Here is a 24,742-nt window from a genome sequence, read left to right as displayed (position 1 = left end):
TCCACAAAGGTACAAAGTGGTTCTTGCTTGCCTTCGTGTCAGACGCTGCTCAAAGGTGCATACTTATCTTTCATGGCAAGATGACTCACTGGAATGTAGTGTTTATGACGTCACACTCGTAGTGCACTATGTTTTAACGTCCTGTCTTTTTTATGCTGAGATGAGGGAAGCCGAGATACTTACCTTCCATCAACAATACAACCATATCTGCTGGAAATTGTACATGACATTTTCTATTTCTGTGGCTATCGTTATTAGCCTTTGCTTTTTGTTATAACAAGAATACTAATTATTCACCAATAGCATGATTTTGTGAAACGATGCTGATGATCATGGTGTCTAGCACCTAACAGTTTTAAATCTATCCACTCATGCATCCCTCCATCTTGTTAACATACTGTCTCTCAGGCATGAAAATAACATCATAATGGGGGAATATAACAATGGAGTTCCACAGGGATCAGTCTGGGGCCAATTCTTCTTTCTAACCTATGTAAATGGTCTTCCAGTGACTTTAAAGAGAAATTCAAAAAAATCATGTTTCTGCTCACATAAGTATACTAATTGAATTTTCAAACTCACACCTAGCAAATAAATTTCAGATGAAACCTGAACAGGCTTACAAGTAGTTCATAGCAAACACTTTTAACTCAGTCTCACAGAGACTCCTACTGTGCAATTTCAGACATGCAATGATTATTTTTTAGTACCAGAAGTAGACATTTATGTCCATACTCTGAATGAAGCAAAGTGAATAAAATTCTTTGGAGACCAGCTGGATACAAGGTGGCACAGTGGTTAGCACACTGGACTTGCATTTGGGAGGACGACGGTTCACTCCTGTGTCTGGCCATCATGATTTAGGTTTTCAATCAGCTAAATATTAAGCTGCTGATAATTGGTAAACAGTAGCTATATAATAAAAGTAAGAAGGCAACAGCTTTTTTTAAATCAAAGTAGCAGCCTTCTTAATAATATGTTCAATCTAATTTAGATAGCATAAGTGTTAACAGCATTAAGCAGTGTAGTGATAGTTTATCATTATATTTTAATTTATATCTTGACGCATTCCACAGCCCTGTAGGCTCTCGATGATGGGAATCACAGAACATGATGAAGGAATGAATTAATGTCACCAAACAACTGAAAGTCCTGAAAATTGTATGATGGTCCCTAAATCAGCAGTTCTTCAGTTTTGATTTGCGTCCCACAGTATTAGTTTCAGAAGAGTAAGTCATGAGTATCATGTTTTGTTGAAGTCTTTGCAGGTATTCCACAGTTAAGTTCTATATGTTACACCCTCATCAACATCAGGCTGTCACCAGTCATAGTAGCAATGTCAAAAACAATGTACAACACTGTCTGTCACATTTCATCACCTTTACACATTTACACCTCATATGCTTGCCAGGCCCTCTTCCCCCTGAGGTATGCAATGTTACCAGAAGCGTCAATTACCAGCCTTTCTTTTTTTCTCCAGTCTTCATTCTTCTAACTGGTTTCTTGCATGCCACCCTGAATTCTTCTCCTCTGACAATCTCTGAGACACTCTATAGAATGTTACACTTTAGGTGGTTATTGAATCTTTTTCTCATGGTTGCTTCCCTTCGGCAGCCCCTTTCTGGAGACCTGAATGAGGGGTTAATCCGGAATGTTTACCAATAGAGAGATCATCATGACATCAATTGTAGGCCACATGCTCTGTGGATACACATTAGTGCCTTTAATGCAGCAGTTTTCATGGCCTTTTGCATCCATATTCCATCGTTCAGTGCTGATTCTTCCATCTTTCCTGAAGGTAAGAGGATGCCCAGAATTTTTGTATGTCTTATTTAACAAGGCTTTCATCAGAACAAGGATGACTCTTTACACTGGACGTCTTTAGCCATCATTGCTGATGATTTTTATTCAGAATGCAACTGGCATCAAACCTGAGACTAGGGATGTGTTAATTGCTGCTGGAAGCAGACCCCAGTGTATCTAACGCATATCAGCATAATGACACCCAAAAGCTATGGTTTTCCTCCTTCCCAAATCAACCACCACTACCTCTGATGATTCTATGAGTGTTTTATCCTAATCGTATTTTCACCAAGTAGTATGTCATATGTGCACAAAGTTGGGTAGAGATTTCTCTGGATGTTCAGGAGTTACACTTACCTACTGTTCTTTCACACCTGCACCCTTAAGAGAGCCTATCCCACTGAGTGTTTCTCCAAATAGGAAGTGATATGCATAAGAAGTTGACTGAAATGCCCCAATTATTGCAGAGGCATGATTACATTGTGACAGTGCATACCTGCTTGATCCATTAACCCCTCAGAGTCTCAATAATCAGAGCCTTATAAAATACACTCCTGGAAATGGAAAAAAGAACACATTGACACCGGTGTGTCAGACCCACCATACTTGCTCCGGACACTGCGAGAGGGCTGTACAAGCAATGATCACACGCACGGCACAGCGGACACACCAGGAACCGCGGTGTTGGCCGTCGAATGGCGCTAGCTGCGCAGAATTTGTGCACCACCGCCGTCAGTGTCAGCCAGTTTGCCGTGGCATACGGAGCTCCATCGCAGTCTTTAACACTGGTAGCATGCCGCGACAGCGTGGACGTGAACCGTATGTGCAGTTGACGGACTTTGAGCGAGGGCGTATAGTGGGCATGCGGGAGGCCGGGTGGACGTACCGCCGAATTGCTCAACACGTGGGGCGTGAGGTCTCCACAGTACATCGATGTTGTCGCCAGTGGTCGGCGGAAGGTGCACGTGCCCGTCGACCTGGGACCAGACCGCAGCGACGCACGGATGCACGCCAAGACCGTAGGATCCTACGCAGTGCCGTAGGGGACCGCACCGCCACTTCCCAGCAAATTAGGGACACTGTTGCTCCTGGGGTATCGGCGAGGACCATTCGCAACTGTCTCCATGAAGCTGGGCTACGGTCCCGCACACCGTTAGGCCGTCTTCCGCTCACGCCCCAACATCGTGCAGCCCGCCTCCAGTGGTGTCGCGACAGGCGTGAATGGAGGGACGAATGGAGACGTGTCGTCTTCAGCGATGAGAGTCGCTTCTGCCTTGGTGCCAATGGTGGTCGTATGCGTGTTTGGCGCCGTGCAGGTGAGCGCCACAATCAGGACTGCATACGACCGAGGCACACAGGGCCAACACCCGGCATCATGGTGTGGGGAGCGATCTCCTACACTGGCCGTACACCACTGGTGATCGTCGAGGGGGCACTGAATAGTGCACGGTACATCCAAACCGTCATCGAACCCATCGTTCTACCATTCCTAGACCGGCAAGGGAACTTGCTGTTCCAACAGGACAATGCATGTCCGCATGTATTCCGTGCCACCCAACGTGCTCTAGAAGGTGTAAGTCAACTACCCTGGCCAGCAAGATCTCCGGATCTGTCCCCCATTGAGCATGTTTGGGACTGGATGAAGCGTCGTCTCACGCGGTCTGCACGTCCAGCACGAACGCTGGTCCAACTGAGGCGCCAGGTGGAAATGGCATGGCAAGCCGTTCCACAGGACTACATCCAGCATCTCTACGATCGTCTCCATGGGAGAATAGCAGCCTGCATTGCTGCGAAAGGTGGATATACACTGTACTAGTGCCGACATTGTGCATGCTCTGTTGCCTGTGTGTATGTGCCTGTGGTTCTGTCAGTGTGATCATGTGATGTATCTGACCCCAGGAATGTGTCAATAAAGTTTCCCCTTCCTGGGACAATGAATTCACGGTGTTCTTATTTCAATTTCCAGGAGTGTAGTTGTAAACTGATTTCTAGAATAAAATGAAATGGGCTAGGTGTGAATGGGATAATTTGAGGAGGGAAATGCATCTGTCTAGTGGGCAGGAGACCCAGATTCAAATCCCAGCTTTGGTACAAGTTTCCATTCATCACTTCAATTTGCATATAAACATAATGATTTCTAGAAATTGTGCAAGTGATGTACTCAACATAGATCTCCAAGCAGTGTGGTGGTTTTTTTTTTTTACCACCATGACCTGATTTGATTGCAGATCAAATGATTCTATGCAAGTAACCTGTGCTCCCCTGCGACACAGTACCACAGTTGGAAATACAAACACTATTTGAATTTACATTTTTTTATACACAATATTTTCAGCACACACTGGTTCTAAGTTGTATGAACAATGCATGCGTGTCAGTTCTGAGACAGTCGCCGAGATAATTGAACATCATGTACATAAATGATAATAGTCCAAAGTATAACACATTCATCAGTTCAAAAGCCTTAACACAGTCACTACTTGATAAAAGTACGTCAGATGATCCACGCACACATGCTGCTAGTATTTACACTGTACAGTAGTTTTCACAGGAGCATTAAATGTGAATTTTACGATTAGTCAATACTGGTGTGAATGTCAACGTTGTAGAGTTAGAACACAAAATGCCAAAAATCAACTTTAAACATTTAGACTAACTGCAGTGTCTTGAAATCTTGCATGGATGCTGCACGAGTTCTAGCAGCTCCTAGACACTTCTGATATATGTGTTGCTCATTTACTTGTTAGACTGGGACTGATTGTTTTAGGGGAGGAGGCTGGGAGGGTTTGGCCTTGTAAAGATTGGTGTATGAACATATTTTAAATTTGAAGAATGGCTAGGTTGTATTTTGCCACATAGGATGGGCTATAACTCTTATCACTAACTTCGTTTATGGAGTACGTGGTGGTCTAGAAAATTATCAAAGTTTATAGAACCATTTTATGCATCTATGTTGGGGATCTGCTTTTATGAGTACAACTCCCATATTGAAAATTGTGATGAATTAAGCAAAATCTTAGTTAACAACTTAATCGTCCCATGCGTAAAAATTAGGTCAACTGAAGTATAATGGTAGAGATCAAAAGACAGGAAGCTTAGAGGCAAAATCTACAAAGGCAAATATACTTACTGCTGAATTTTAACATTAATTACCTCACAAGCTAATTAGTTTCACAGAAATTAAAGTACACAAATGCAAAATTGGATGGCTACTCTCTATAATGAGTTGTCACAAAGTCCATACATAAATACATACTAGCTCACACAAAAAATGCCATATCAAAGTGTAGTTAAAAGTTCAGTTACTTATTCCTTGTTGTTAACGGATTGTCCATAAAATTAGTAGCATCATCAGAATCATACACTGACAATAATGCCTTGAATGGGGAAAAGCTTAGTTAACATTTCAAAATACTTTGATGGAAAAAAACTGCAGCACCAAAATATAATTAATGTAGAGTAATGAAATTTCAGGAATACTTTTGTCTAGGTAACATGTGTAAATGACTAACATTGCAAGTTAATGTATGTGTGAGATAAGCCATTACAAATGCGAAATGCTGGTATTTTGAATGCAAGCGTGCAGACGTGCATGCATTGTGTTGTACAAGTGCTGGATGTCAGTTTGTAGGATTGAGTTCCATGTCTGTTGCACATGGTTGGTAAATACAGGGACAGTTACTGCTGTTTGTAGAAGATGCTGGCACTGTCGTTCGATGATGTCACACACGTGCTCGATTAGATACAGATCTGGTGATTGAGAAGGCCAGGGCAATGTGCTGATGTTCTTTAAAGCATGTTGGGTGATACCAGTGTTATGTGGGTGAGTGTTGTACTGTTGGAAAAGACCCCCTGGAATGCCGTTCATGAATGGCAGCTCAACAGGTTGAATCACCACACTGACATACAAATTTGCAGTCAGGGTGTGTGATGTAACTACAAGAGTGCTCCTACTGTCATATGAATTGCATTGCAGACAGTAACTCTCAAGTATAGGTCCAGTGTGTCTAGCACACAGACGTGTTGAATGCAGGCCCTCAACAGGCCTCCTCCTAACCAATACATATCCATCACCAGCACCAAAGAAGAGCCAGATGCCACGAGAAAACACAGCAGATCTCCACCCTGCCCACCAATAAGCTCTTGCTTGACATCACATAAACCATAAATGGTGGTGGTTTGGGGTCAGTGGAATGCACACTAACAGGGTGCGTGGTTCAGAGCTGTCCTTGAAGTAACAGCTTTGTAACAGTTCATTGTGTCACTGTGATGTGATGCACCAGACCCATATGGCAAACATGATGGTCTTCTCTCTTGGTAGTGCCATGTGGCTGTCCAGAGCCTGCTCTCGCTATGAATGCATATTCTTGTGACCACTGCTGGCAGCAATCATGTACAGTGGCTACATTCCTGCCAAGTCTTTCTGCAGTATCGCAGAAGGAACACCTAGTTTCTTGTAGCCCTATTACATGACCTTGTTCAAACATAGTGAGGTGCTGATAACGTTCTCTACAAGCTCTAAGATTAATTTACCTCCACAGTATTTGTCTCTCAATATTAAAGCTACTTTGGTTGGAATTGCACATATAAATATTTAAAAGAAACTAACTCCAGAAAATCAAATATAAAACTCTTTTATTTGATGACAGAATGCTGTCAAATGTTTGTACAAATCAGAGCCTTTTCCGCATGACTTCACCTTCATACACATTTGACATTTATGTTACACACCTGTCGACATCCCCACACTCCCTCTGTTCACCTCTTCTTCCCACTGTCTTTATGTAACTGTTAATAACTTCATGCATCATGGTGCTTTTAGTACCTCACTGAGATAATGTCACTCCAATGGAATGTAGAATGCAGTGCAGACATTACAAATTAATGAAAGAAATATTAATAACTAGAAAAGGAGATATGTAGTGTTACATGACAAATTAGTAAGGAAACAGGAAAGTAAAATTTTCTGTTTGAACATCTGGTGTTATTCAACCATGTGGAAGTATCAACAGCTACCAGCCAGGAAGCATCACCATTACCCTGTGAGGAAGACAGGAATCTTGACAGTACCGAATGAGACTGCAAGTTAGCTGAGCAGGAGATCATTAGAAGAGTGCAGACTGAACTGCCTTCATAATCCAGAATGAGGTTTTCACTCTGCAGCGGAGTGTGCGCTGATATGAAACTTCCTGGCAGATCAAAACTGTGTGCCCGACCGAGACTCGAACTCGGGACCTTTGCCTTTCGCGGGCAAGTGCTCTACCAACTGAGCTACCGAAGCACGACTCACGCCCGGTACCCACAGCTTTACTTCTGCCAGTATCTCGTCTCCTACCTTCCAAACTTTACAGAAGTTCTCCTGCGAACCTTGCAGAACTAGCACTCCTGAAAGAAAGGATATAGCGGAGACATGGCTTAGCCACAGCCTGGGGGATGTTTCCAGAATGAGGTTTTCACTCTGCAGCGGAATGTGCGCTGATATGAAACTTCCTGGCAGATTAAAACTGTGTGCCCGACCGAGACTCGAACTCGGGACCTTTGCCTTTCGCGGGCAAGTGCTCTACCAACTGAGCTACCGAAGCACGACTCACGCCCGGTACCCACAGCTTTACTTCTGCCAGTATCTCGTCTCCTACCTTCCAAACTTTACAGAAGTTCTCCTGCGAACCTGCAGAACTAGCACTCCTGAAAGAAAGGATATAGCGGAGACATGGCTTAGCCACAGCCTGGGGGATGTTTCCAGAATGAGGTTTTCACTCTGCAGTGGAGTGTGCGCTGATATGAAACTTCCTGGCAGATTAAAACTGTGTGCCCGACCGAGACTCGAACTCGGGACCTTTGCCTTTCGCGGGCAAGTGCTCTACCAACTGAGCTACCGAAGCACGACTCACACCCGGTACCCACAGCTTTACTTCTGCCAGTATCTCGTCTCCTACCTTCCAAACTTTACAGAAGTTCTCCTGCGAACTTCTGTAAAGTTTGGAAGGTATGGGACAAGATACTGGCAGAAGTAAAGCTGTGGGTACCGGGCGTGAGTCGTGCTTCGGTAGCTCAGTTGGTAGAGCACTTGCCCGCGAAAGGCAGAGGTCCCGAGTTCGAGTCTTGGTCGGGCACACAGTTTTAATCTGCCAGGAAGTTGCCTTCATAATGTTATGTAAGAAACACTAGGTAGGGCACAATATTGCCTGGCAGGGGTTTGACCAAGAAGTAAAGAATCTGTAAGAAATTCCTTCAGCAAATGTAGTGGAACTCAAGACCGCTGATGACTCAAGAAGAACAGAACCAATTTGGTAATTACAGATGACGTCGCAGAGTGGAACCTCCCCTCAGCGACACATATACTCCTCCCCTACTAGCCTCATGCACTTGGTCTACAGGAGTTGATCAGTAGAGTCAATGGCATTTGTGTCATTCACATTCAGTTAACTTGTTATGGTAGGGCAACATCTAGTGTGTGAGATTGTTCTAGTGTTGGTATTACACTTGCTGCATTATGAGAAAATCAGTGATCTGTAGCCATGGGTGATAAAGTCCAGCATCCAGTAATGATGTTAGCACAACAGCCAGCACTGAGGGTAGTCCACAGGTCTATCAACAAGGCTCTGATCCAGGGAAGAAGCTGCCCTAAATCTCCAGTGTTGCACGAGTCCAATGGCCTACCATACTGGTGAGTAAGGTTTAGCATTCAGCATGGCATCTGACATCATGGTCCATCTTATGGGACAATGAGGGCAGGGATTGAGTACTCCCTGAAATGGGGCCTGAATAAACATACACGTTGCAGTCACTGCCGCCTCCAAGCAGAGCTACTGATGGGGTGTGCCCACTTTGCCAGGGGGTGGCCTAACTGCTGCACAAGTGTGTCATCAACTTTCACTCTGAGCTGATGCAGTGTCCTTGGCAGCCTTGAATCTGTTGTTAGTCAGCAGATTCCTCTCTGGATTACGTAGCCACCAGTCATCACAAGAGACATGGCAGTGACTTCAATTCTGTGTAATAAATAGAATAATCTTGAATACTATTTTATTGTATCTAATGATACCACACAGGCCCCTAGTCTGTATCCTGATAAAACAGCAGGGCTTTCCAGCCAGCAGCGGATGCCCCCTACAGTAGGTACATCATCCATATTGAGGGAAGTACACAGTACACATATTTAAAAGTGATATTTGTGTAAAACAAGATATGCTTGCACATCGTGTTCTCTGTTACATCTTGTAAAGTAGCAGAATGGGATGGCTCTAAAAGAAAACTGTGATTCTGATTTTATCGAAGTGCTCAATACTATGACATTTATGTACAATAGTACGAACACATGAGCATGCTTTGTAACAGTATAAATTCAATATATTGATGTAATTAGGGTACCTGGAACACAGTTATGATGAAATTAACTACTATTCAAACATCAGTACAACAAGTATTGAAACTGGTACTTACAACATTCGTAAACAGAAATCTGATCATAATTATTATTTGGCTAAATGTAAAGATGCAGGATTCATGTTAATGTCAAAATCAAACATGTATTTGAAAAGTAATTAGAATTTTGAAATCAAATATTATTGTGGAAAAATATTTCATATAATTTAGCGATGATAACTGTAATATTTTGGCATGTGATTTTTCTGGGAAGGTTGTAGCAAATTGTAAATCTAAATTCTGTAACTTGATTTAGAAAAACAATCAAATTTTAATTGTAAATGTCAAAATTATAGTTTGAAACAAAGAATGTATTCATATTTTGATTGTTAAAACATATATAAGGACCAGTGAAAATATCCATGGTGTGGCTAGTATTGTCTCAGATTTTGTAGGCTCAGTGTTACTTCATCTTTGTGGTGCAAATAAACAAGCTATTAAGTAAATTTATATTTTTGTCATATTGTTGTTGTGGTTCATGGTGTGGGTTCCTGTAGTCATGTCCTAGTTCATGAACCACGGGCAACGTATGAGTGGCCAAGTAAGTGGTCCCGACAGTCGGGATACCAGTTACTTTGGAATAAGGCTGGGCATCTCGGACATATTCTGAGTCGTGGTCACCTTTGTGCTCATACGGCAAAGACTACCAAATCCACCGGTTTGTCCCTCAGTCGTTAGGGGTAAAACCCAATGGGACTCGGGGCAAGTAAGGCTAGCAACCTGCTTCCCTGGTACTTTAAATATGATGCTGGCAACAATCAGAGCAAAATGCCTCGGACCTTTGGAGGTGACGGAGTCCCACCTCTAACTGACAAACCAGGGACTCCTAAGATACGACTTGGCAAACAAATGGTAATGAGATGGGGAGCTATTAATATCAATGGGGGCTACTCTTGGAAGAAGGTAGAGCTGGCAGAGGCTGCAAGTAAGATGGGGCTGGACGTTTTAGCTGTTAGTGACATTCGGGTAAGGGGTGAGAAAGAAGAAGAAGTGGGAGAATACAAGGTCTACTTGTCAGGAGTCAAAGCAGGAATAGCACAATGGGGTGTAGGGCTTTACATCAGGAAAGAAATGGAACCCAGCGTAGTTGCAATAAGGTATGTAAACGAACGACTGATGTGGATAGATTTGACAGTGTCTAGCAAGAAAATTAGGATTGTGTCAGTATATTCGCATTGTGAAGGGACTGATCGAGATAAGATGGATAGTTTTTATGAGGCACTCAGTGATGTAGTTGTCAGAGTAAAGGACAAGGACAGCGTTCTGCTCATGAGTGATTTTAACGCCAGGATTGGAAATTGAACAGGAGGGTATGAAAAGGTTATGGGTAAATTTGGAGAGGATATGGAGGCCAACAGGAACGGGCAGCAACTCTTGGATTTCTGTGCCAGTATGGGCTTAGTAATCACAAACTCCTTTTTTAAACATAAGAACATTCACCGGTATACTTGGGAAAGCAGGGGAACCAGATCTGTCATTGACTATATAATAACAGATCAGGAATTCAGGAAGGCTGTGAGGGACACACGTGTATTCAGGGGATTCTTTCATGACACTGCTCATTATTTAATCTGCAGTGAAATTGGGATTGCGAGGCCGAAAGTGCAGGAGGTCAGGTCCATATGTAGGAGGATAAGAGTGGAGAAACTTCAGGATAAGGAAATCAGGCACAAGTACATAACAGCGATCTCAGAAAGGTACCAGTTAGTTGAATGTAGTCAATTACAGTCATTGGAAAAGGAATGGACAAGGTACAGGGACACAGTACTAGAAGTGGCTAAAGAATGTCTTGGAACAGTAGTGTGTAAAAGTAGGAGGAAGCAAACAGCTTGGTGGAATGACACAGTCAAGGCAGCCTGTAAAAGGAAAAAGAAGGCGTATAAAAAATGGCTACATACTAGAACTCAGGTAGACAGAGAAAGTTATGTTGAAGAAAGAAACAAAGCCAAACAGATAATTGCAGCATCCAAGAAGAAATCTTGGGAAGACTTTGGAAACAGGTTGGAGACACTGGGTCAAGCTGCTGGAAAACCATTCTGGAGTGTAATTAGCAGTCTTCGAAAGGGAGGTAAGAAGGAAATGACAAGTATTTTGGACAGGTCAGGAAAACTGGTGGTGAATCCTGTGGATGCCTTGGGCAGATGGAGGGAATATTTTGAAGAGTTGCTCAATGTAGGTGAAAATACGATCAGTAATGTTTCAGATTTCGAGGTAGAATGGGATAGGAATGATGATGGAAATAGGATCACGTTTGAGGAAGTGGAGAAAATGGTCAATAGATAGCAGTGCAATAAAGCAGCTCGGGTGGATGAAATTAAGTCGGAACTCATCAAGTACAGTGGAATGTCAGGTCTTAAATGGCTACACAGGATAATTGAAATGGCCTGGGAGTCGGGACAGGTTCCATCAGACTGGACAAAAGCAGTAATCACACCAATCTTTAAACATGGAAACAGAAAAGATTGTAACAACTACAGAGGTATCTCTTTAATCAGCGTTGTGGGTAAAATCTTCTCAGGTATTGTTGAAAGGAAAGTGTGAGTATTAGTTGAGGACCAATTGGATGAAAATCAGTGTGGGTTTAGGCCTCTTAGAGGTTGTCAGGACCAGATCTTTAGGTTACGGCAAATAATGGAGAAGTGTTATGAGTGGAACAGGGAATTGTATCTATGCTTTATAGATCTAGAAAAGGCATATGACCGGGTTCCTAGGAGGAAGTTATTGTCTGTTCTACGAGATTATGGAATAGGAGGCAAACTTCTGCAAGCAATTAAAGGTCTTTAGATGGATAGTCAGGCAGCAGTTAGAGTTGACGGTAAACTGAGTTCATGGTTCAGAGTAGTTTCAGGGGTAAGACAAGGCTGCAACCTGTCTCCACTGTTGTTCATATTATTTATGGATCATATGTTGAAAACAATAGACTGGCTGGGTGAGATTAAGATATGTGAACACAAAATAAGCAGTCTTGCATATGCGGATGACTTAGTTGTGATGGCAGATTCGAATGAAAGTTTGCAGAGTAATATTTCAGAGCTAGATTAGAAATGTAAGGACTATGGTATGAAGATTAGCATCTCCAAAACGAAAGTAATGTCAGTGGGAAAGAAATATAAACGGATTGAGTGCCAAATAGGAGGAACAAAGTTAGAACAGGTGGACTGTTTCAAGTACTTAGGATGCATATTCTCACAGGATGGCAACATAGTGAAAGAACTGGAAGCGTGGTGTAGCAAGGCTAATGCAGTGAGCCCTCAGCTACGATCTACTCTCTTCTGCAAGAAGGAAGTCAGTACCAAGACTAAGTTATCTGTGCACCGTTCAATTTTTCGACCAACTTTGTTGTATGGGAGCGAAAGCTGGGTGGATTCAGGTTACCTTATCAATAAGGTTGAGGTTACGGATATGAAAGTAGCTAGGATGATTGCAGGTACTAGTAGATGGGAACAATGGCAGGAGGGTGTCCACAATGAGGAAATCAAAGAAAAACTGGGAATGAACTCTATAGATGTAGCAGTCAGGGCGAACAGGCTTAGATGGTGGGGTCATGTTACACGCATGGGAGAAGCAAGGTTACCCAAGAGACTCATGGGTTCAGCAGTAGAGGGTAGGAGGAGTCGGGGCAGACCAAGGAGAAGGTACCTGGATTCGGTTAAGAATGATTTTGAAGTAATAGGTTTAACATCAGAAGAGGCACCAATGTTAGCACTGAATAGGGGATCATGGAGGAATTTTATAAGGGGGACTGTGCTCCAGACTGAACGCTGAAAGGCATAATCAGTCTTAAATGATGATGATGATGATGATGTCATATTGTTTATTACATTTGATTAACATGCCATGTTGATCCTGACATATGAAGAGTGCAAACTTTCTTCCACAAGGAGATAAATTGCAGTGAAAAGATACACACTCAGTTACAAAATTAAGTTAAGTATCCAGTTAGGTAACCATGAAAGGTGTTATGTTTTAATCTCTAGGTGTTATGATGTACAAGTTGTGGGATGAGCTCACCCTAGATCACACAACATGCAGTCTGTAGGAGAAACATAACAGCAACAAATCCACTCCACTGTATTGAACAGTCTGCTCCTGAGAACCTTATTTATTGTGATCAAAGATGCAAGTTGTACAGGAAATTGCAGTCTGAGAAGGTGAAGGGGAAGTCTGTTGTAATGAGTAGTGTACATAGGATGTGCTCAGTTTTGCTCTTCCCCTTTGTTATTAAGATGGTAGCCTCAACCACATTGGCCAGTGTCGTCCCAACACTCAGCTGTGTTCAGCTACAATGGTGCAGAGCATCCAGGTTTCAAAGAAATGTGATAGGTGTGCCCGCTTTGAGTGAAACACAGTGTGGCGGCAGACGAGCAGGATCAAGTGAGTTCAGAAACTCCACCAGAAACAGCATAGTCTTGTTGACATCCACTGCAGCACCAACAACATGTATTCTGTAACTCTTTACATCTTTGACTGTCATTACTGGGTGCAAGAATTGCCTTCTCTCCCAACCATTGCATAGAGTGAAGGTTATTCACAATATCTGGGTAACACCATCTATGAGCTCTGCAATGGAAGTTACCACAGTGCGAAGACTGGATGTCAGGTGTACAGTGCCAGTTATGTTGACAGGCATTCTTTCTTCTCCAGCTGCTAGTAACTGTTCCAAGAACATCCCATAGACACACTACCATGTTTTGTTTCAGTAACACTTTCTGCACTTGACTCCACAGAAATGAATTTCTTACACAAGTGTTGCAGACATAGACTTTGTGATGAGTGGCATAAATTCTTGAAAGTCTGCATAGAGGAATACCACTGTGTCACCCATCATGTTCTTGTTACCTCTAATATTTGTCAAAGTTATATCCAGCGCCTCAATGACACCCTTGTGCATACTGTGCACTCATCCCACACAGCTACTTTACGATTTACATGTCCTGAGCAGCAGTACCCAACCACTGGCCTTACATCATGAATACCTGTGTCACAATATGTCAAGTGGTAGCTTATGTACAGTATGGGCAGTCCTTTTGCCCTCAAGTAACATCACTGAAATGCCTGAGGTGGTGACAGCGAGAGCAACCTCGTTCTGTGCACTGACTTTGGGCAGAATTAAATTTAGTAAAATAATTTTCCTCATGCCTCTGGATACATCAAGAAAAATTGTGCCACCCCGATCACATGATATGTCTGTGCCCAGTCCTCATTCAGTTGCTGCCTCTCGGTTGCTATGTATGCACACAAGTTGTCGACATTGTAATTTCTTTCGCGTATGTGCTCCACCTGAAGTATTTGTTTGTGATCACATTTTGTAGCTGGTAGGCCAAATTGAGGTAATGTTTTGTTTTGTTGATCGTGCCCACATATTGGTCCTCAATTACAATCAGTGCTTGGTTGAAAATGTCCTTCCCAAACATAATGGTCACAGTCGGATTCTCTCCCCAATGGGTGGCAAAAGTGTCATCAATTGATGCCTCCTTGTACTTTTCTCACAGTATATCCTGATTGTCAGGGCAGCATGTTGTTAATATTATAGCTGCAACTTACTTTCTTACTCTTCCTACACACTCAGTGGTGCTAGTTAGCAGTAAGAATTAGTATTGGGATATGTATGGCTCCATTTGAAAATGTGCCTTGCTGATGTCAAAGAGTTAAGCTATATGCATCCACGTATGCTCTAAGCCCAGTAACTAAGATAGATAACTAATCTGTTCTAAACTGTGACCTTATGATCTAATACATTAAGCACGGGCAAGTTGAGTGAATTAATTAATAATAATAAATTGCAGTTACAAGCAATGATCACAAATAATGAAATTTGAAATTTTTTGCAAATTAATGTAAGCAGTACCACATTTTTGGAGTTGCGCAAGTCTGAAAATTTATTCAGAAATGATTGTCCTACAAAATATACTTAAACAATATTATAGAATAATAAATATTAAATAGCAGTCACTTTTGCATCAAATGTAGCATGAATGGTGGCAGAGTCTCCAATCATTTAACAATTCACTGGTTGTTCGAAAGTTGCAAGTCCCACTTGTAGCTGAATATTACTAGGTGGAAGACTGCATCTCTGATTCCCAAGAATGGAAGTCAAAAAACTTTCTTATCACATCAGTAGATTAAAAAGTACTATGTCGCCTGTAGCGTGACATCAAAGTGAAACTTTGTTCCTCGAAGTTGGTCCTGTACATATTGATTGTTTTGCTGTGGCTCACTCACATCGCCTCTGCTTTTTACCAACAACAATAGCAAAGAAGGAACAATTCTAGAAACATGGTATGTGTCCCTATTTTGCAGATTTGTAGAAAATAATCCCAGAAAGGCCCCCTTCCTAACCTCTACCAGAAAGTATTCAGTAAATGATATCAGTGTTCTAAATGTACCCATTTTTCACATGACCAGAGCTCTTCCTCATAATCGATATGCACAGGTTTGACTTTGAGGTACAATGCACACAGTAAATGGAAATTTGTGGTAAGGTCTTATGGGACCAAACTGCTGAGGTCATTAGTGCGCACACACACACACACACACACACACACACACACACACACACACACGCCCGAGGGAAGACTCGAACCTCAGACGGGGGGGAGCCGCGTAGACCGTGACAAGACACCTTAGACCTCGCGGCACACACAGTAACTACCATGTTTTGTTTTTTTATTATTTGATCTTGCATATTTTGACACTTTTCATGCGTTTTTTATGCATATCTGCATGCATATTTGAAAGTTTTTATGATGCATAATATCCAATCTCTAGTTATTAGTTATGCTGTAATTTCTAACTTTTACGTTTTATTGATAAAATTTTAGTTGACTTTTTATTTTTATTGAATCTGTACACATCATAAATGTATTTAACAATGCCCACCTTTTGTAAGTCTTAAATTCTTGCCAGAGTCCAGATTCAGTACTTCAGAATGGATGAGCTGCTGATACCTCTTCTTTGTTTGCTACTGTTTAGTAGTTTAGTATATGAGTTAATCCTCCCTTTCTCACTGCTTGCTCAGTGCTGACAATAGAAATCCTGGCCACCAGCTCTTCTCTCCAGAACATCATGTAAATCTAACTTCAAAATATTTTCATCAGCCTGCGATTTTTGCATCATGTGTGTCGAATTATACAGCAAAAAGATTCTTAATGTGCTGAGGCAAGAGACCAATTTAGTGTCTTGCAATGTGTTATCACAGTGTGTGTCTCCTTCAAGTTACCCGAACTCATGACATGCCTCTCTAAATGTTGTGCACACCTCGCTGTTTCCAACTGCATGAAAGTAATAGTCTGTGAACCACATGCAGAAGCATTGTGAGGAAGTATCACTCTGTGGTATTTGGATGCACTGTGTTTATCCCACTCAAAGCATCACTACTGACTGTACTATGTCCAGGGTCACCTTGGACAACTTTTCTGCTGCAGAAAACTTTCCTTGGTGTGTACTATGTGTAATACTTAGGCACCTATGAATACGTAAAATTGTCACAAATGAGGCCATGTGACATAGTTGAAAAAACTCTGACAACATTGTATGTGGTGAGTTATTGCCTTTGTTGAAGTAAACTCTTGGGCCATTTTCTGTTAAGCTGCACTTGTATGTGGCTGTGTGTATGCAGTGTCATTGTGAATGTTCCACCTTCCTGTCATTGACATCAGTACAGGGGATGCTCATCATTTTCAGTTTGCGTTTCCTTGTTCATTATTCACAGATGTTTCTGGGTGCAGTTATTAACCATCATACACATTGAAAATGGGTATATTGCCACATGGACCATGATTCACATGCTTTTTTACCAATCTGAGAAGTTCAGGATCTTGTGTGGAATCCAGACTTGTTTGTTCACCAACCACAATAAATTATCTGAATGTGGTAGTTCTTGCTTCTGCCATTCAGTCATGTACATCCAACATTGCATCATCTCAAAACATGCCTTTTGTTAAAATACCAAATAGTTTCCCCTGCTTCTGGCTAAATACTCTCACAAGTATGTCAAGCTGCTACAGCAATTGTATAGGTACAGATAGTGTTGAGGATCACTGGGGAAAGTTCAAAACCATCGTACAATATGTGTTAGATGAGTATGTGCCAAGCAAGATCGTAAGAGATGGAAAAGAGCCACCGTGGTACAACAACCGATTTAGAAAACTGCTGCGGAAGCAAAGGGAACTTCACAGCAAACATAAACATAGCCAAAGCCTTGCAGACAAACAAAAATTATGCGAAGTGAAATGTAGTATGAGGAGGGCTATGCGAGAGGCGTTCAATGAATTCGAAAGTAAAGTTCTATGTACTGACTTGGCAGAAAATCCTAAGAAATTTTGGTCTTATGTCAAAGTGGTAGGTGGATTAAAACAAAATGTCCAGACACTGTGTGACCAAAATGGTACTGAAACAGAGGATGACAACTAAAAGGCCAAAATACTAAATTTTTTTTTTCCAAAGCTGTTTCACAGAGGAAGCCTGCACTGTAGTTCCTTCTCTAGATTGTCATTGTCGTACAGATGACAAAATGGTAGATATTGAAGTAGACGACAGAGGGATAGAGAAACAATTAAAATCGCTCTAAAGAGGAAAGGCTGCTGGACCTGATGGGATACCAGTTCGATTTTACACAGAGTACGCGAAGGAACTTGCCCCCCTTCTTGCAGCGGTGTACCGTAGGTCTCTAGAAGAGCTTAGCGTTCCAAAGGATTGGAAAAGGGTACAGGTCATCCCCGTTTTCAGGACGGGACGTCGAACAGATGTGCAGAACTATAGACCTATATCTCTAACGTCGATCAGTTGTAGAATTTTGGAACACGTATTATGTTCGAGTATAATGACTTTTGTGGAGACTAGACATCTACTCTGTAGGAATCAGCATGGGTTTCGAAAAAGACGGTCGTGTGAAACCCAGCTCGCGCTATTCGTCCATGAGACTCAGAGGGCCATAGACACGGGTTCACAGGTAGATGCCGTGTTTCTTGACTTCCGCAAGGCGTTCGATACAGTTCCCCACAGTCGTTTAATGAACAAAGTAAGAGCATATGGACTATCAGACCAATTGTGTGATTGGATTGAAGAGTTCCTAGATAAGAGAACGCAGCATGTCATTCTCAATGGAGAGAAGTCTTCCGAAGTAAGAGTGATTTCAGGTGTGCCGCAGGGGAGTGTCGTAGAACCGTTGCTATTCACAATATACATAAATGACCTTGTGGATGACATCGGAAGTTCACTGAGGCTTTTTGCAGATGATGCTGTGGTGTATCGAGAGGTTGTAACAATGGAAAATTGTACTGAAATGCAGGAGGATCTGCAGTGAATTGACACATGGTTCAGGGAATGGCAATTGAATCTCAATGTAGGCAAGTGTAATGTGCTGTGAATACATAGAAAGATAGATCCCTTATCATTTAACTACAAAATAGCAGGTTGGCAACTGGAAGCAGTTAATTCCATAAATTATCTGGGAGTACGCATTAGGAGTGATTTAAAATGGAATTATCATATAAAGTTGATTGTTGGTAAAGCAGATGCCAGACTGAGATTCATTGGAAGAATCCTAAGGAAATGCAATCCGAAAACAAAGGAAGTAGGTTACAGTACGCTTGTTTGCCCACTGCTTGAATACTGCTCAGCAGTGTGGGATCCGTAGCAGATAGGGTTGATAGAAGAGATAGAGAAGATCCAACGGAGAGCAGCGCGCTTCGTTACAGGATCATTTAGTAATCGCGAAAGCATTACGGAGGTGATAGATAAACTCCAGTGGAAGACTCTGCAGGAGAGAGGCTCAGTAGCTCAGTACGGGCTTTTGTTAAAGTTTCGAGAACATACCTTCACCGAAGAGTCAAGCAGTATATTGCTCCCTCCTACGTATATCTCGCGAAGAGACCATGAGGATAAAATCAGAGAGATTAAAGCCCACACAGAAGCATACCGACAATCCTTCTTTCCACGAACAATATGAGACTGGAATAGAAGGGAGAACCGATACAGGTACTCAGGGTACCCTCCGCCACACACCGTCAGGTGGCTTGCGGAGTATGGATGTAGATGTAGATGTAGACTGCAATGGTGGACCCAGAAAATGTACATAATCTGCTGGTTATTACCTGGCATGAAATCCTTCTCTTGTAACAATGTGAGATGACTGTGGACTGATGCAGCATGGTAAAATCTAGCACACAAGATGCACAGTGCCAGATGTGAAAAAAACTCAGTCTGATAGAACATGCCACTACTATCCCCACCTTAGCCACCTGTTGTACATGGTAACCTACACAGCAGGGGTTGGAAACCCATTTTTTTTTTACCTGATCTCCATCCCTATGGGAACTAGGATGGTCTAATCATCACAGTGCTGATTCTTGTGGGACAAACAGTATACATACTAAATTTGGTCAAAATCTATCCAGGCATTTGCAAGGAAATCCTCTGGAAATGCTCTGTTTTTCCATCTTCTTTTCCCCCCTCTCTCTCCCTCTTTCCAACTCATATTCTGCCTCTCTGTATGCCCATTTCCTACTTCCTCCTTTCTCTGTCCACCTCATTCTCCTCCTTTTTCACTATCCAAGTCCTGCCCCTCTCTGTGCTCAGCCATGCCCTTTTAAACATGTAACTCCTGAAAGCCATGCTGATACTTGGTGCCATGACACTTCTGTCACACAGTGGTGCAGTCAATATGAAAGGGGTAGAGAACACTTTTTGCCAGTATCTTTGCTCCTATCAGATCTTGGAGGTTCTAACCACACAATGCTGATTCTTGTATAGCAAGCAGCATGTGTGCCAAATTTGACTGAAAACGATCAAGTTGTTTGGGAAATGCTGTGTTGCAGTATTTTTGGATGCCATATAGTTAATTAACACTTTGGAGATTGGACACTTAGAACAGGACCTGTCCTGGGAAATAGGCCATTTTTCTGTTTCTTAAAGTATTACTGGCACACATGTAATTGATGTATTCTCAAGAGTCATACATACTAAAAAAGGACCAAACTTTGAGATTTATTTTTCATATTTACTTCCGTTTTTTGATAGATTACAAATTTTAAAATAATGATGACAGAAACTGTAATTATTGTCCCAAGAAAAAAGTGCAAGATTACTGAGTAATTTCTTCCTCTTGAGCTTCCAAAATTTCGTGCTCACTCAACAAACATGACATATTTGTGACAGAATTACAGCAAACTGTGAAGCCTAATGAGTACATACATGAAATTACATCAGTGCTATCATATTGTCCCAGCCATTTGTGACAGCAGCTGTGAAGTCAGCTAATGTTGCTTTCAAAATAATTCTAGAAACTGACAACAGAAGGCAGTACCAGTCAAGGAACAGGTAGTGAGATATCCACACAATGTTCTCATACACAATGAGCCCATTTTCAGACAACACATGGCTCATGCATTGAGAAAATCATGGTCCAACCTATATTGAGTGCAGTCTTTCAACACAGAGTTGTGGCCCGAGCTATGCTTGGGCTTGATCTCCAAAGTGTAAACCAACATTTCATTATAATTTTACTATTAAAATGTATTTGCAAGGACATGGAGGAGAATATTTGAGAATTTCTGAAAATCTTTGGTGAAACTGTACCTTTTGGTTTATTTTTATAAATTTTCTTTCATCCTGGCTAATGCCACACCAAAAATGCATATTGTGAGAAAGTTCAAAAGTATGGGTTCTTAGGGAGAAATGTCATTTTTGTTTGTAATATGTAGAGAATGTCTGTTTTAAAAATTGTTGTTTTCTTTGGAATATGAGAGACTTTGTCCAACTTGCATAGACTTGCATCAATTTTACAGAAACATTTGAAAATGACTTTAAAAGTGGTGTTTCTGCAACAGTAAAATTGGAGTAAATTGCAGAACTATTTTTTTTTATTGTTTCCCATGTCACCAGTTACTGCTGAAAGCCCATATTTCAGAGTAACTTTTCTATGTAGCTTGTTTTTCTTTCCTGTTGTTCGTTTATAGTGTGAGGCTGCAAAATACACAAGCATTTGCGTTATTGCACAGTGCACGAGTGGCGATACAACATTCATCCATTAATCTCATTTCTGAAGTAATGTATCTCATTCAGCATAGTGCAGGTATAAAACTTTTTTTTTTATTTCCAATTTTCTTAGTAATGAAGTTAATGCACTGTATACATGTTGCACAATTTCCTTACTTTCACATTACTACATAATAAAATTTTAATGCTAAAGCTACTTCTTGTAAACCTTTTTAACAATATTCAGTAAATAAGTCAGGTAGATTCACTGTTCAATCAAACACAAGGAAGTGATTAGTGACAAATGTAGGGCCATTTCTTGAAACTGTTACAAATTTACATTACTGACTTATGACCATGAGAATATTAAAAAAAATTAACTGTCAGAGTGAGTAAAAAGAATTTAATCCCCCTGAGATCCATAGTGCAAAGCAAGTACTTATGCCTAGTGTCCATCGGAGGTGAGTTTGGGATTTGACACAACAGGAACTTGATGGCTTTACATCTCTCTTCATACTGACTCCTGTTATAAAGACCAAAGCTTACTGGTACCCCATCTCAAAGGTTTTCTTATAATACACTCAGCACAAAGTAGATGTGTTTAAACTGACACCCGAAACAATGTGTTGCACTGCAGCAGCGTTTACCACAAATTAATCAGACTATGTGGAGAAGGTCATTACACAGGCATGAAATGTAGTTATCTGTGCTCCAAGTAGTATAAAATTTTTCACATTTCCCTCTTAGCACTGATCCTCTGTCTTGAGTGGACAAATACCTCGAACATAGTCCAAGTTGCAGTATTTTGTTGTGCTGGATAGCTGTGTTAACTGTACCTAGATTTATTCTGCAGCTCTACCTTTCAGCTGAACTTACCTTAAAAAAGGCCTAGTGAACACATTTGAAATCACTAATATAGGATGGATGCTGCTTTGGTCAGAATGGATGCATGTGAATGTCACTCTGCCTTGAGTGATTTTCCAAGCTCTGCTTTAACATGTTCTACAGAACACTTTGTCCATGGCTTATCATTTTTGTCATACAGTGACTCTCTCTTCACACAAGTGTGGGGAGCATTCTGAACAATGTGGTTGACTGATGTCATCCTCACTTGTAAAATAGAGATTAGAGTCCAAATAGTAATGCACGCACCCTACTATTACTACACATTTGTCTTTTCTAAGCTCTACCTAAATCATTTTTGACATCACTGAGTCCTGCATTTGGCTTACAAATACTATTTACCTGGTAATTACTCCTCAAAGAGCTCTTAACTATGTATAACATTCCCCTATTGAGACTGCTATCCAGCAATAAGGTATTTTTTGTCTTCTTATAAGTTTTCTTCCTACATATTGTGGAATGGCAGGTGCATTTATATGATTACATTGTCACCACTTTTACAAGAGCCTGAAAACTATTTTTGCAGTCAGCCAGAAAGCAGTGGAGAACGTACTGACCATAATTTCCAGTCTGCAAGTCCACATTCTTCTTGTGCTCATTGAAAGGAAATGTTCTGACTAGTTATTTACTCAGCAGTATCAGGAACTATGACTATAAATAAAAGTTTTGAGTTTTAACTGATTAATGTAGTCAGTAAAAGTACTCATGCACAAGCATAATAATACATATGCCTTATAATAATAATGTCCCTATTATAAACAGCACTATTGGCAGTTCAGAGGCAACCTCTATGGTGATTTCCAAGTAAAATGGTCTAACAGCCTGACTTCTAATGATCAAAGTTAATTGCTCACCATAAAAGTGGAAAATAATCTCACCACTTGTCACATGGTTTTGTCAGCACCACAAGTGGCACACAAACAGTTACTTCTGTGAAATCTAAGTGATCCAGGACAGTGCACAGTCCTTGCGAGTTCACTTCCTACTTTTACTGAAAACGTGTGTTTGGTAGATGTCTAGCTCTGATGTAATCTGAGGTAGAGCATATACTGGCATTTGACTGGCGAGGACAGATTCGTAGCTCAGTGCAAAGTATATCCTCTTACTGCCTCTCTGGCCATATATTTATATATGGGTGGACTGTCCAACAGAACATCTGCTGTAAGTCACTGCAGGCACAGGTAGCAGCATCTAAACGACCATTTTCTTGGACACGTATTATTTAATATCATTTGTGTAACAATTTACAATCTTCAAAATTTTTATATAATTAAAGTTAAGTTGGCTTTAGGTACGGAAAATGTTTCAGCTTGACTGCATTTAAACTCTGCCAGCTAGAATTTTTAGAACAGAACCGACAGTAGAACATGACCTCTGAACTACCTTTTTGAGAGTCCTTGTATTGATTGTTATGTACACTAAAGTCTTGAAACTTTGTACAGATGTGTTATTTCCTTAATGTAATTGAATTCTGTTATTATAAATTTCTTTAACAATTACAAATGATACTTAATCTAATATGAATATGGATATTTCTGTTCCAGATTTGGATTTTATTTTATTTATTGTTCTGTGGGACCAAATTAAGGAGAAGTCTCCATGGTCATGGAACAAGTCAATACATGAAATTATAACACGATAGTAAACACAGATGAAATGAAATGCGAGAAACACATTCAGGTGACAATTCGTAAGTTTAAATAAAGAAAATCAACAATGTAACACTGGAATTTGCTTAATTTTTCAGCTCTTCCAGGAGCTCCTCGACAGAATAGGAGGAGTGAGCCATGAGGAAACTCTTCAGTTTAGACTTAAAAGTGTTTGGGTTACTGCTAAGGTTTTTGAGTTCTTGTGGTAGCTTATTGAAAATGGATGCAGCAGAATACTGCACTCCTTTCTGCACAAGAGTCAAGGAACTGCATTCCACATGCAGATTTGATTTCTGCCTAGTATTAACTGAGTGAAAGCTGCTAGCTCTTGGGAATAAGCTAATATTGCTAACAACAAACGACATTAAAGAAAATATATACTGTGAGGGCAATGTCAGAATTCCCAGACTATTGAATAGGGGTCAACAAGAGGTTCTCGAACTTACACCACACACAGCTTGAACAGCCCGTTTTTGAGCCAAAAATACCCTTTTTGAATCAGAAGAATTACCCCAAAAAATAATACCATATGACATAAGCGTATGAAAATATGCGAAGTAGACTACTTTTCGTGTTGAACTGTCACTTATTTCAGATAATGTTCTAATAGTAAATAAAGCAGATTTAGTTTCTGAACAAGATCCTGAACATGGGCTTTTCACAACAGCTTACTATCCATACGAACGCCTAGGAACTTGAACTGATCCATCTTGCTTATAATATGCCCATTCTGTCTGATCAAAATATTGGTTCTTGTTGAATTGTGAGTTAGAAACTGTAAAAACTGAGTCTTACTGTGATTTAGCATCAAATTATTTTCCACAAGCCACGAACTTATTTCATGAACTACATTATTTGATACTGTTTCAGTATTACACACAAGATCCTTCACTACCAAGCTGGTGTCATCAGCAAACAGAAATATTTTGGAATCACCTGTAATAATAGAAGGCATATCATTCATATAAATAAGAAACAGCAGTGGCCCC

The 24,742-nt window shown here is 41.0% G+C and overlaps 1 long non-coding RNA gene across 1 annotated transcript in view; it reads left to right on the top strand.

Annotated features, from left to right (window-relative positions):
- Positions 1-23,704, top strand: part of LOC124789535 — a 37,242-nt gene extending 13,538 nt beyond the window's left edge. Inside the window, exons 2-3 of the long non-coding RNA XR_007016131.1 lie at positions 1,077-1,229; positions 23,649-23,704. This is a non-coding gene — a long non-coding RNA (uncharacterized LOC124789535). The remainder of the gene's footprint in view (positions 1-1,076; positions 1,230-23,648) is intronic.
- The last annotated feature ends 1,038 nt before the right edge of the window (positions 23,705-24,742 follow it).

Source organism: Schistocerca piceifrons, chromosome 3 (genome assembly GCF_021461385.2).
Source record: "Schistocerca piceifrons isolate TAMUIC-IGC-003096 chromosome 3, iqSchPice1.1, whole genome shotgun sequence".
NCBI classification, from domain to species: Eukaryota; Metazoa; Arthropoda; class Insecta; order Orthoptera; family Acrididae; genus Schistocerca; species Schistocerca piceifrons.
The sequence above is the reverse complement of the archived record's forward strand: the minus strand, read 5'-3'. Positions and strand labels throughout refer to the sequence as shown.